Genomic DNA, 12,871 nt, shown 5'->3' with positions numbered 1-12,871 from the left:
TGCAAACATAGACATAGGGTACCTTACAGCCTGATGCTATGCGGCCGCTGTGCTGATTGCTCAGGGCTGAGTGCGCTTTGTCTGCTGATTCCAATGTGACATCATATTGGAGAGGTTAACTGTGGGGGGGGGGTGAGATGGTTGGCCACCTTCAGTCTCGAAAGACTATGGTATAAGCTTACAGCAGGCGGTATTCCCAGGCGGTCTCCCATCCAAGTACTAACCAGGCCTGAGCCTGCTTAGCTTCCGAGATCAGACAAGATCGGGCATGTGCAGGGTAACAGACCTCTGAAAGACTTACCCGCATGGCATGACTCCTGTGCAGGGCTATACCAGCTATTCCATGGCACTCCTATGAGCTACACAAGCTACGTTGCCAGCTTTGGAGCCACTGGGGGCATGTACAGCTCAGAAAGGGATTTTGGGATCTAACTTTATCTTTCCCACCTTGCTTCCCTCCCCCCTTTTTCAACCTCTCTGCTGGTGAGCTTGTGGCCAGGGACTTTCTTCAACCTGTTGGTGGTGGGGCATGGCTTTCTGGTGTACTGCTGTGCTTGTGTCAGTGCAGCACCTGTCAGGCTTCTGCACTGGTGGGGCTGCCTGTGTGCTGGTGTGTGTGGCAGTATGCTGGTGTTTCCCCTGGCTAGGATTGTTTCCTGAGGTTTCCATAAGAAGCCTTCCATAGGAGAAAAATTCTTCTCCAGTGCAAAGGACGCCTTAGGACAGAGTTCTCCAAACTTTTTGGCCAGAGGGCCACATCAAATATCTGGCTCGGTATTGAGGGCCGGGAAAAAAATTTAAATATAACATTTATATAAATAAATCAGAGATGGAACTTAGATGAGTGAATAAATAATGAATGGGCTCATTCATTCAACCTCTCCGGCCCTTCAGACCAGAAGCAACCCTCCAGACGCAACCAGAGCACTGTTCCAGTCATGTTCCGCCAAGTGGGCCAGAGCCTTTCAGGGAACAAGAGGCTGGTCGTGTGCCAGATAGAGGCTCTCCATGGGCCACATATGGCCCCCGGGCCAGGGTTTGGAGGCCCCTGCCTTAGGATATGAACTTTTTTGACTCCATGTGCTGCAGGAAGCAATGGCCTATCTCAGAGTGCTGGTCCCAAGAGTGAGGAGGTACGTGAAATCCCAAAGCCACGACCTTCACTTCGTGCTCTACCATGTTGCCAAACATTTGGTAAGTCTCTGTTGCTGCCTTCCCAGGGTACCACTTTAAATCCCACCTGTTCGTCAAGAATAGAGTAGAACTACTTACAAAGCTTTATCTTACTGAGCTTTATCTCAACAAAACTCATACAGGTATAATATCATTAGCTGAGGATTTTTCACCTTCAATTTTATTTCAGTGTGATGAGAATGGTCCTTTAAATTAAAGGAAAAACATCCTTTAACAATAGCCTCACTTACCATTGTAATCTCTCTCCAAGGGCTTAGAGAGGCTTCACTCCCAGGCAAGCAACCCCTGCCTTCCCCCTGGAGCACTGAAAAGAATGCAAAGGGAAGTGATTATTGCCTCCCTCTTTGCATTCTTTCCCTGTGCTTCAGGTGAAGGGAAGTGTCACTGCCTAGGAGTGAGGCCTTTCTAAGCACCTGGAGAGAGAGAGAGAGAGAGAGAGATTGTCTGCTTTCTGCTTCTGCTCTCCCTCACAATGTTAAGTGAAGCTGTTTTTAAACCACTGAGAAAAGGGACATTGTTTTTTAAATGGATTTCATTTAGCATGATTTTTGGCATCCGCAGGGGTTCTAAGAACGGAACCCTCATGGATGCCAAGACTCAACCTGTATAAATTTTCTCATATACCATGGGGAATTTCCACATCACACTATAAGGTAGTATGATGTTCGTTGTCCCATAGTCCTCTAGTGAAATTCATAGATGAGCATGGATTTGAACCCAGGTCTGCTTAGTCTACATCCAACTTCATGGGTTTCACTAGTTTATTTGTGACAGAAGGGTGGTAGGATCAGTACAGAGTGTTCCCTTTGCACAAATATGCCTGATGCCAGTTCTCATTGTTATTTTCTGCAAGACCAAGACCTACAGCCCAGATCTCATTAGGGGTGCTGCTCTGAGCTGTGTGTTCCATCCTTGTGTGAAGGAGGCAGCAATATTCAAGGTGGCAGCTTGCTTTGTGGGTAAGTCAAGGAGCATCCCTCACTTCAGTGCTGAACATCAGCCCCCACCCGTTTCTCTAATCCAATAAGCAGTGTGACTGTTTCAAAGACACCCCCTCTTTTTCACCTGGCAGATCCTCCCAAACTGCAGAGCACCCCTGAAAACCATCCTAATTGTTGGAGACGATTTTTGCTTGTTTGTATTTTGGCAAAAGTGTATTTTGGCTTAAAAAACATTAGGTCAGCATTTGGCTGTGCGAGAACTTGTGATATCTGGGTGACTGAACAGAGAAGTCTCTTTGATTCAACAGGTCTCTTGGTGCAGAAACTAGAACCCAGTGCCAGGAACAGGGGACCACTGGCTTCTCTACAAGAATAGTTTATACAAGTGGTTCCCAAACTGTGGGTCAGGACCCACTGGTTGGTTGTGACCTGATGTTTGGTGGGTTTTATGTAGGAACATAAAACGGGTCATTTCCCCTTAAGGGGAGTGACCTAGTAATGGATGCCCCGGCAGTGCCACAGTAAACCAAAAGTCAGTCCAATCTTCAGATCCGAGTGAAATGAAGCTTGGGGGAGACCCGCAGAGCGAGCTGCAGGCCTCTCGGACCCTCTCCAAGACTGGCAGACCCCCTCAGGTACGCAAGCCTCTGGGTGCCTGCGGCACCACTACCACTGCGGCGCCACTGGGGCACATCCCCTCTCTCAGTCCCTGCCACTTACAAGCAGTTCTTGGACTCCCAGCGAGTTTGAGAACCGCTGAGCTATTTCCTCAAGCCCTGAGGCTATTCAAAAATCAGATACTGTAGTTACATATTACCCTACAAAGAGCCCAACTGCTGCAGTTTGCAAGCACGTGTAAATATAGGGAAATAAATGTTTCAGGGTCTTTTTCTGGTTATTATCCCTTATAAATAAATAGATTTTTCTTTCTAGACCTCTTTTTTTAAAGTCTGGTAAACCTAAGTGGGTCCTGATAGAGTATCGTTTAAAAAAGTGGGTCCTGATGCTTAAAAGATGCCCCTTGTTTATTGCCTCTCGGTACAGTACATGTGCCCCACAGGGAGAACACTGGTCTCAGCTCACAACCTCCTAAGGAAGTGACTCTCAAACTACTAGCACCAGGACCTCCTTTTTAGAATGAGAATCTATCAGGACCCACCGGAAATGATGTTCTGAAGTGACATCATCAAGCAGGAAAATCTTTCTTTCTTTCTTTCTTTCTTTTAATAAATGCAAATACAAACAAATTAAAAAGAATAAAGATATTACAAGTTGTGTGGCAAGTGTGGAGATCTCAAACTACATTTTTTTGTTCTACTACTACAAATCATACAAAAAAGTTAGTCATCACATCTTAAACAATCTACACTTATTTAAAATGTGCATTTTCAAAAGAAAAAGAAAAATGAGAAAACCATAAAAGTTAAATCCCCTATCTACTCATCAAATCCATAGATTATTTGACCCATTCTCCCTTCAATGCGCAGGAAGTCCATGAATGGTTTCCAATTGTCCATAAAAGTTTTTACTGGCTTATCTTTAAGAAGTATTGTAAGTTTATCTATTTCTGTCAAATTCAATACGTTTAGCCAGTGTTCTTCCACTACAGGTATCTCTGGAACTTTCCAGTATTTGGCATACGATATTCTTGCAGCAGTTGTCATCTATAAAAACATAGTTTCATAGTCTTTCTGAACTGAATCATCCAATATTCCCAACAAAATAGTGTCTTGTTTCATCTGTAAATTTACCTTAAATGTCAACTGCATTTGCTGGTCTATCAAAGTCCAATATTTTTTTGCTTTTGTACAAGTCCACCACATATGGTAGAACATTCCTTCTTGTCTTGTACACTTCCAACATCTATTTGGTATATTAATACATTTTTGCCAGTTTACCTGGAGTCAGACACCATCTATACATCATTTTATAAAAGTTCTCTAAGATTTGCATTCAATAAGCAGGAAACGTTTTCACAGTCATAGGCTGCAATCCTACCCGTGCTTATCCAGGAGTAAGTCCCATTTACTGTGTTACATTCTAGCCTGTAAAAAGTACAAGTTTGTCACATTTCCCCAAATGGTAGCATCAAGTCTAATATAGTAAAAACAAAATATTGAAATGATATGGGGAGCCACCTGAAATTGGCTCTTGGTTCACCTAGTGGGTCCTGACCCACAGTTTGAGAAACACTGAACTAGGGAGATCTCTGGCAGTCCTAGGTGCTGTCTTGACAGTCCAAGAATCAACATTCCGTCCATTGTCGATGGCAACACCATGAAGGAAGTCCCAAAAGGCATCCCCTGGGCACTGAAGCTGTCCTTCAAGATGGGTCTCTCCAGAGGTCTCATGGCAATTTACAACCACTTCAGAGCACTCCTTCATAAGCTAATACTGATTCAGGTTGGTTTTCCAAGAGTAACTTCCTATTTATTCCACTGTCTCTCTAGGACACCTGGCTCATATTAATGGGAGCTTCCTAAGAGGAGAAGATTTTCCTGCCTACTTCATGTGTAAGTGAGGAGTGCAGCTTTGCCCTTTCATAAACTCCCTATATTTTTTAAGGATTTTGTGGTCCAAGTTCATCCAGGAGGGAGCAGGTTCATCACTGGTCTCTGATAATCTCATTACATGACTGTTTTAACTTCCAGAAGAAAAGGAACCCACTAGATTTTGGGGCTCTCTGTTCACCAAGGAGGGAGGGTCCCCAAGGTAGCCTCCTTCTGACTCAGCTCCCTAGGTGGCAGAGAAAGCTATCATTTTTTCCCAGTTAATCAATAGGACCAATAGGAAGAATAGAGTGGACAGCAAGAGATCAAGGGCCGTCACTAACTGCTAGGCTTTGAGTCCTTTTAACCCTTCTCTTTCATCACAATTTACATTCAAATACACATTTTTTAGGGGGAGGGGAACAAAAACAGTGCACAATTATTGTGTACCTTGGTATCTGTTGATTTTGTTTTGCTTTTCTATTGACCTTATTGGGGGGGGGTTGTTTAAACTTCATGATTTATTTATTGTATTTTGATATATTTTTAAGTTCATTGTAATTTGTTTTTTTCTGGAATTTTAATTTGTGATTGTGACCCACCCTGGACTTCCTGTTGTTCTGGAGAAGGGCAGGATAGAAATCTATTGAAAAAATAAATAAAAATTACGTGAAGCTGTCTTTTTCTGCCCACTCATAAGGCACAGTTAGATAGAGAGGTCAAAAAGCAGAGAGGGCAGTGGTGGCTTGGGATGGACTGAGGAAGTTGGAAAGAAAAGGGGATTTCCCGTGCATGGAGATAGGCACAAACAAATAAGAGAACAAAACAGACTTTGTAGTTAAAAGAAGAAAAAGGTCCAGCAGGCATCTCTGATTGATTGGCCTTCTCTCTCACCCATTCAGGTCTTGAAAGCAGGGATGTCAATGAGGAAGGCAAAGTGGTTGGTGCTGCCACCAAGGCCATTTTACAGCGGGTCTTCATCAAGCACAGCAAAAAAGGCATCCAGGGCTTTATGTGCCACTGTGCCAGGCTGTGTTTGCCAACTGGAAAGCACCCACGAGAATACTACAAGGAAGATCTGGTGAGTACAGTATGTGCTTTGAATTCGCAATCAGTCAAATACCTGCAGAATCATGACCATGGCTGATGTGGAAGTATAAACCAGATTTAGGCCCTGGAATTCAGCAGTGTCGGAATGAGTGTTCTGGTGTCACTAGGTGCTTTCTGTCTGTCACAGAAGGGAGCATATCACATATTAGCATAATACTTCATTAGCTCCTAAAGTCTTGACTGGAATTCAGACTCCTGAGAGTCTAAATAAAAAATGCCCATCTAAACACCTGGCAGAGTGTGAAAATTGACATATTAATTAATTAAAAAATACAATTTTCAGATGAGCCCTGAAGCTAAATACTCTCTTAACAAAAGACAGAAGAAAAGAGGGAAGACCCTCTGATTCAGCAGCACAAGGAAGATTTTGACACAAATGATTTCGTGCAAGGAATTGTTGGCCTTGGTCTCCTCTGCTCACCCTTTTCCTTCTTCTCTTTATTTCTTTGCCTCTCTTTGGCACTGTCTCTCTGTCTGCCTCTGCCAAATTCCCTCCTGTTTCCCTTACTCTTTGCAAGATCATCCGCTCCCTAGTCTGATCATGGAAGAGGGTCACCTTGGGCAGTCATTCTCTGAACACCTTGGGTGCCATCTGTGCTGAGGTGGGGTGGGCTACTTCTGCTGAGAGGATCTCCTTGGTTGTGGTGCCCTACCTGTCAAATGCCCTCCCAATGGAAGCTCATCTGGTTTCTACCTTGTCTGATTGGGTACCAGGCAATAACCATTTTTATTTTGCAAGGTGCTTAACTGGGTTAGAATAGATGGTTTTAGTGCTGCCACTTTATCTGCTGTTTTTATCTTTGTGTTGCCTCACTGTTAGGAGGTAATTTGTTTTCTTATTAAATTTACTTTTAAACATTTCTATCCTGCCTTCCTTGCCTCTAAAAAGCAAACCAACAAAGAAAAAAATGAATTAAAAAGCAAAACAATATAGACAGTGTCGGTTGCCATTACTGAGTTAGGTGATCAGTGGCCGTGCACTGAGCAGGGGTTTGAAATAAGAGCCCAATCCTAAACCCTCCGAGCAATGGCACTGGGTGTCACCAACATACTATAAGGCACATCTACAACACCCAGTGAGGAATGTCCATGAGCACTGGGCCTCAGCGCCAAGTGGAGATGCCAGGGGTGTTGGCAACTTTCAGTCTCGAAAGGCTATGGTATCACGCTCTGAATGGTGGTTCTGGAACAGCGTCTAGTGTGGCTGAAAAGGCCGATTCGGGAGTGACAATCCCTTCCACACCGGGAGCAAGTGCAGTCTGTCCCTGGTCTGTCTCCCTGGCTGTGGGCCTTCGTTCTTTGCCTCTTAGCCTCAGTCTGTTGGCCAAGTGTCTCTTCAAACTGGGAAAGGCCATGATGCACAGCCTGCCTCCAAGTGGGCCGCTCAGAGGCCAGGGTTTCCCACTTGTTGAGGTCCACTCCTAAGGCCTTCAGATCCCTCTTGCAGATGTCCTTGTATCGCAGCTGTGGTCTACCTGTAGGGCGCTTTCCCTGCAGGAGTTCTCCATAGAGGAGATCCTTTGGGATCCGGCCATCATCCATTCTCACGACATGACCGAGCCAATGCAGGCATCTCTCAGGACTGTGTTGTTTGGAACTTTGTCCTGCCAGGTGATGCCGAGGGTGCGCCGGAGTCAGCGCATGTGGAAAGCGTTCAGCTGCCTCTCCTGTTGTGAGCCAAGAGTGCACCCAAAGGTAAGTCACGACCCCAGGTGGTGGTGCAGGTTTTTGGGGAGGGGGAAGGCATTCCGGGGCAGGGTGCAGGAGTGACAGGCCCAGGGAGGGGTGGGACTGGTGAAGATTCTTTCCTCCATGTCAGGCTGCAAAGTGGCGGTTCAGCCAGCGCAGACTTGAGTAGCCCCATTGCGGGGCCTGTGCCCTGGCTTGCCCCTGCTCTTCACGTTCCCTTCCAACTCTAACAGCATATGCTTCTTCCATTCTTCAAATGAAGAAAATCATTCCTCATCTTTCCAGGAGCTCCCTGCTGGATCTCAATTGGATCCCTGCAAATGACACACGGAAGCTGACACCTGTGCCCAGCGGCAGTCTTCCGTCCCTTCTCTCCCTCCTGTAGTTCACCAGGTGAGCCGGCAGATTTTTCAAAGCACGCTTGGAGCTTGATTGGCTCTTCTTGTTTCACAGACTGCTAAGCAGCACTGCTGCCACCTTTTTCTCTGGCTGTGCTCCTGGGCTTGTCTTAGGAGCACAAAGATCTCCCATTTCCTTTCTGATGGTCAGAGCAGAGCCCTTGACGAAGGCTGGGAAGGTCCGTGGATGTTCAGAAGCAAGAGTTGGCTAAACCCCTAAAAGAGACAAAGGGCACAATCCTAACCGTGCCTTGGGCCACAAGTTTATTGCGCCGGCCCGGGAGGGTCGCTAACGTGCCAGAAGCCACAAGGAGATGCGCCAACACATGGAGGCTGAATCCAGCCTCTGTGGCGGCTTCCCTGCTGAGTCTTGCGATGGCCTGGGTGGGCCGATGCAAGAGTGAAAGGTAGGCGTGGGGGAGGCAGTGGGCGTCAGGGAGGAGGCAGGACAGAGGCATTCCTGGGTGGGGTGTGGGTGAGCAGTGGGCAGCCCCGGGGGTGGACGGGGGTGGGCGGGCAGAGAGAGGTAGTTGGGCTGGGATCCGGCAGTTATGCCAGATCCCAACCCCTGTTCCCAGGGAGAACGGAGCAGTTTGAAGCCACTGCGCTCTCCTTGGATTTGTGCCACCTCCAGAGGTGGTACAAATTCAAGGAGACCCATACTGGCCAGCAGCTGTTACCCAGGGGTAAGAGGAAAAGTTTTCCCTTGCCTCTGGCTAAGCTGCTTCTGGCCATAATCCTTCGCTGCATGCAGCGCAAGCCTCCTGGCTTGCCTGTACCAGCGCAGGATAGGATTGCACCCCAAAACTTGGATGAGAGGACCTCCCCCTGCCTCAGGCCATTCACAAAGGTATAGGGAGGAAAGTCTTGGCCCAGACATTCACCGTTGAGCGTCCTTCTCATACACCATTATAAACACCCCTGGGATGACTGGCAGGGCAGTCGTGAAGCAGGTGCTTCCTCCTTTCCCCAATTCTGCCTTTTTGTCCAAGTCCAAATTGGTGGACTCCACAATCACAAGAAGTGGGTTGCAATCAACCTGGGCTCTGTTCCTGCCTCTCCTACAAGAACGTACCTTGGGAATTTTACTCCTGAGAAGTTTGAGAACCCCTGCCATAGAGTGTCGTGCAAAGAAAAGCATTGAAAATTGCTGCACTACAGAGGAGACTCTCTTCCGTGATTGTGCATACGATTCAATTTTTACTTCTGGGGACAGATACATAATATGACATTTCTTGCCATCGTTCCTCCAAGGAGCTCAGCGAAGTGTACAATGGTCTTGTCTCCCCAGGTGCGGGCACATGTGCTTATATGCCTCTTGGTAGCAAGAAAGCAAATCCATGCGCATAGAAACGTGGCTTGGTTCTAGCTATGCTAGACCCCTTTGCCCTGACATGCTTATTCTGTATGTGAAATTTATCCTGTCTGGAAGAATTCACGCAAGCCCCTTCCTGCATGTAGCCTGCCTCAGTGCAAATAATTGGGGGAGGATCAATTGGGAATTTCAGGGGTCTGGAGGTGACGCTTCAATGCCCTTGTCTCTCCCCGAGGTGATCAGCAGCCGCCACCAGATAAATCTTGCCCAAGTCAGCAAATATATTTGCATAAATGAGACCGTGTTTGTGTTTGTTCTTGGTGCGGAATGTGGGTTACCTTCCATTATTATTCATACCTCAACATCTGATCCCCTGGCACCTTGCTGAGTTGCGTCTTAGACAAGTCCTCTGCCCCAAAGAGCTTACAGTGCAAGATGATAGGGAAGGCAAAAAAGAGGGAGAGACAAGGGCAAGAATGGGAGAGTGGAGGCAAATGTAGGGGTAGGAGCTAATACATAGGCCAGGCCTGAGTAGATCTGGGATGGGATGGGCACATTGGTGTGGGTTCCGTCCCCCTTCTTGAGTTTTCAGCCTCTCTGCTCCTCTTTCTTGCAGATCCCCCTGTCGTCATGCTGTCGGTGCAGCCGCAAACGGTCGCCGAGGGTGGCAAAGTGAGCTTTCTCTGCACGGCCACCTCCAACCCGGAGCTGACAGGCGACAGGTAAAAAGGCCAACAGACTCCAACCTCCCAGAGATCACACAGCAATAGTGATGTTGCTGCGATGCCCTCTACTGGCAGCTTTGGGGATTGCAATGAGCCGGGCTCCTCTGATGCCAGTGCATGCCTTCGCAGGTGGGCCAAAGGAGGTGTGCCCATTCCGGAGGCCAACGGGGACAGCGATGAGGCGATAGTCAATCAATCGTTTTTCATGGAGCCCGTGTCGTGCGAGGGCTCGAATGCCGTCGGCAGCACACTGGTGGATGTGCATTGTAAGTGAAGGAGGCAGGTTGGGTCTGTGTATCCTGGGATAGGTGGGAACACTTTGGAAGAGGAGGATGGACAAGGAGATGACGAGGGTGACCTTGGTGCCAGATTGGTGCCAGATACTGAGTGTGGGCAGGTCAGATGTGGGGCTCCCCCCGCCAGGATCTTCTCTCCTGTAACCCCACTTGCCGTTCCAGCAGGTAGACCTCAAAGGCCTCCAACCTGCGACCATCATCGTGGTAAAATTAGGCATTTGTGCCATATTTTTGACACATTCACAGCTGGGTTTGCACCCAATTAGAGCGAGGTGACTAATATATCCATTACCTTTGCATCAATTTGCATATGAGTAAAAATAACCATTTCTGAAGCAAGAAAGCATGCTTAATTTGTTTTTTTATATTATGCACACGGATCAAGACCCTTAATTGACTATAAAGCTCCCCCCAATTAATTTTATAAGTACTTGTATGAAGCAGCACAGGCAGATGTGTATCTACATACAAATTTTTTGAAAACAAACTATTTAATACATGCATAAACACACGTTCATTCACACTATTGAAGACAACAGTGTATAAAACTGCAGATTTTAAGAAGAATGTTTAATGAACTGCTTGTCAACCAAAAAGCCATTCACAAAGAAGGCAAGCGCTGTCTTTAAAAGAAAAAAAAGAAAATCCACTCCTGGGACCTTCTGCATGGAAAGCAGGTCTCTACTACTGAGCGATGGGCCCCCCTAACCCCTGTTTTCCTCTTTTTTCCTGCAGTTGGAGCCCGCTTTATCTCCCAGCCCAAGCCCCTGACTGTAGGTGTTGGTTCTGATGCCTCTTTCACCTGTACCTGGGCGGGGAGTCCACCTCTCACCCTAGCCTGGACCAAGAAGGAGTTCAGGTTCCCAAGTTGTGTGTAATTTACCAAACACAAATCTGGGAACACCAACCTCTACCCCCTCCTGTTGTCTTGTAGCACAGTGGGCCAGGTGGAAGACCATGGTGGTAGTAAGAGAGATATAGAACCTTTGCTTTATTCTGACTGTCTGCCAAGGTCAACGGGGGGCACCCCTTTCTGCCTTCCTCCCCACCTGAACTGAGCCTGGTGAACACACAGGACACAGTTTTGGTTGTGGCACCAGGAGACCCACCCACTTTGAATCCTCAGAAAAATTGTGAAGCCCTTCTGTCCAAACAGGCCTTCAGTTTAGGATGTTCTGTTCCCTGGTTAGATAACTGAGGCCGGGTATCCTTTTTTGGGCTGGAAAAAGAGCACTGATCCCTTCATTTCAGTAAATAAATCTGAATTCACTTGTACCCACAGGTGTCGAGCAATGGAAACGCGCTACACCTCAAGGCTGTGACGCAGGAAGATGCCGGCATGTACGTCTGCAAAGCCATCGTGCCACGCATTGGAGTGGCTGAGAAGGCAGTAGCTGTGAATGGTGAGGGGTCTTGGAACCAGGTCATGCACAGCAACCTATTGCAGTGAGCCTGGCGGAAATCTGACCAGACCTGATTGCATCCGTCATTTTTGTCTTTTCCTCAGGGCCGCCCATTATGGGCGCGGAACCAAGCCTGCAGACTGCAGTGGGGGCCAAGGCACGGCTGGAGTGTTTGGTGGGGAGCGTCCCACCCCCCGACAGGATTGTAAGTGCTTGACTCGCCTTTGCCCTCCACCCTCATGGCTTAACCAGACCTGAATGTACCAGATGGTCCTCCTTATCCATGGAGTTGTGATCCATGGAGTTGACTCAACATGGATTGCAAGCCCACACTGGAGCAGCAACTGTTGCCCTGCACATGCCTGATCTCATCTGATCTCGGAAGCTAAGCAGGGTCAGGCCTGGTTAGTACTTGGACGGGAGACCGCTTGGGAATACCGGGTGCTGTAGGCTTCTACCATAGTCTTTCGAGACTGAAGGTTGCCAACCACTGGAGGACCTCAGAGGACCTCCCAGGCATGACTGGAAGTCGTGTCTAGGAGGTCTTCTGAGTTCAGCCAGAGCCTTTGGAGAGGCACTTCCAGGTTTTCACAAAATGTCTTTCTGAAGACTCTGGCTGACCTTCTGAGGTGCAAGGAGGTAGCCTGCAGTGTCCCTGCACCTCATAAAGCCTCCTGGAGACCTTCTGGAGTCCTGAAGGCACCCCTGGTTTTCAACCAAAGCTGGAAGTGCTTTTCAAAGACCTTCTGAGGCCTGGGCAGGCTGTGTACAACCTCCCCTCACCTCAGAAGGCCAGCCCCAGTCTTTGGAAAGGCAGTAGGGTATGTCATATGCAAAAGAAACCAGATATTATTTGTGAAGTTGGATGAAAAGGTGGAATGCATGTGTGCCAAAGTAGTTAGAATGTAGAGTTATTGAACCCATGATTTTAAACCCACACTGCTTAGTTCAGGGTTCTTAACCCTTTTACTATTACAGACCCCCCATAGATTGCCCAGTGTGTCCCCATACCTTCTTCACTAGTCTGTAGGAATCAGCATCATCACCAGTCCTATTAGGTACCACTATTTTGTCAGCAGCGGGGTTCTACTTTACATATGGATAGCAAGGATCAGAATGCCTCAATCTGCATTGACAGTGGTGATACTTAATAATCTTATCCATATAAATAATGGTAATAGTTAATCACCTAATCTAACAACAATTTTTTTAAATTGTTCAGAGATTGAGAGCACAATCCTAACCAGGTCTACTCAGAAGTAAGTCCTATTTTGTTCAATGGGGCTTACTCTCAGGAAAGTGTGGTTAGGA

The 12,871-nt window shown here is 47.3% G+C and overlaps 1 pseudogene; it reads left to right on the top strand.

The window, feature by feature from the left end:
* The first annotated feature begins 11,896 nt into the window (after positions 1 to 11,896).
* LOC136661979 (5S ribosomal RNA) lies at positions 11,897 to 12,013 on the top strand (annotated as a pseudogene).
* Positions 12,014 to 12,871: the final 858 nt, after the last annotated feature.

The sequence above is a fragment of the Tiliqua scincoides genome, chromosome 10 (assembly GCF_035046505.1).
Source record: "Tiliqua scincoides isolate rTilSci1 chromosome 10, rTilSci1.hap2, whole genome shotgun sequence".
In the NCBI taxonomy this organism is placed as follows: domain Eukaryota; kingdom Metazoa; phylum Chordata; class Lepidosauria; order Squamata; family Scincidae; genus Tiliqua; species Tiliqua scincoides.
This window is presented reverse-complemented; position numbering and strand designations above follow the sequence as displayed.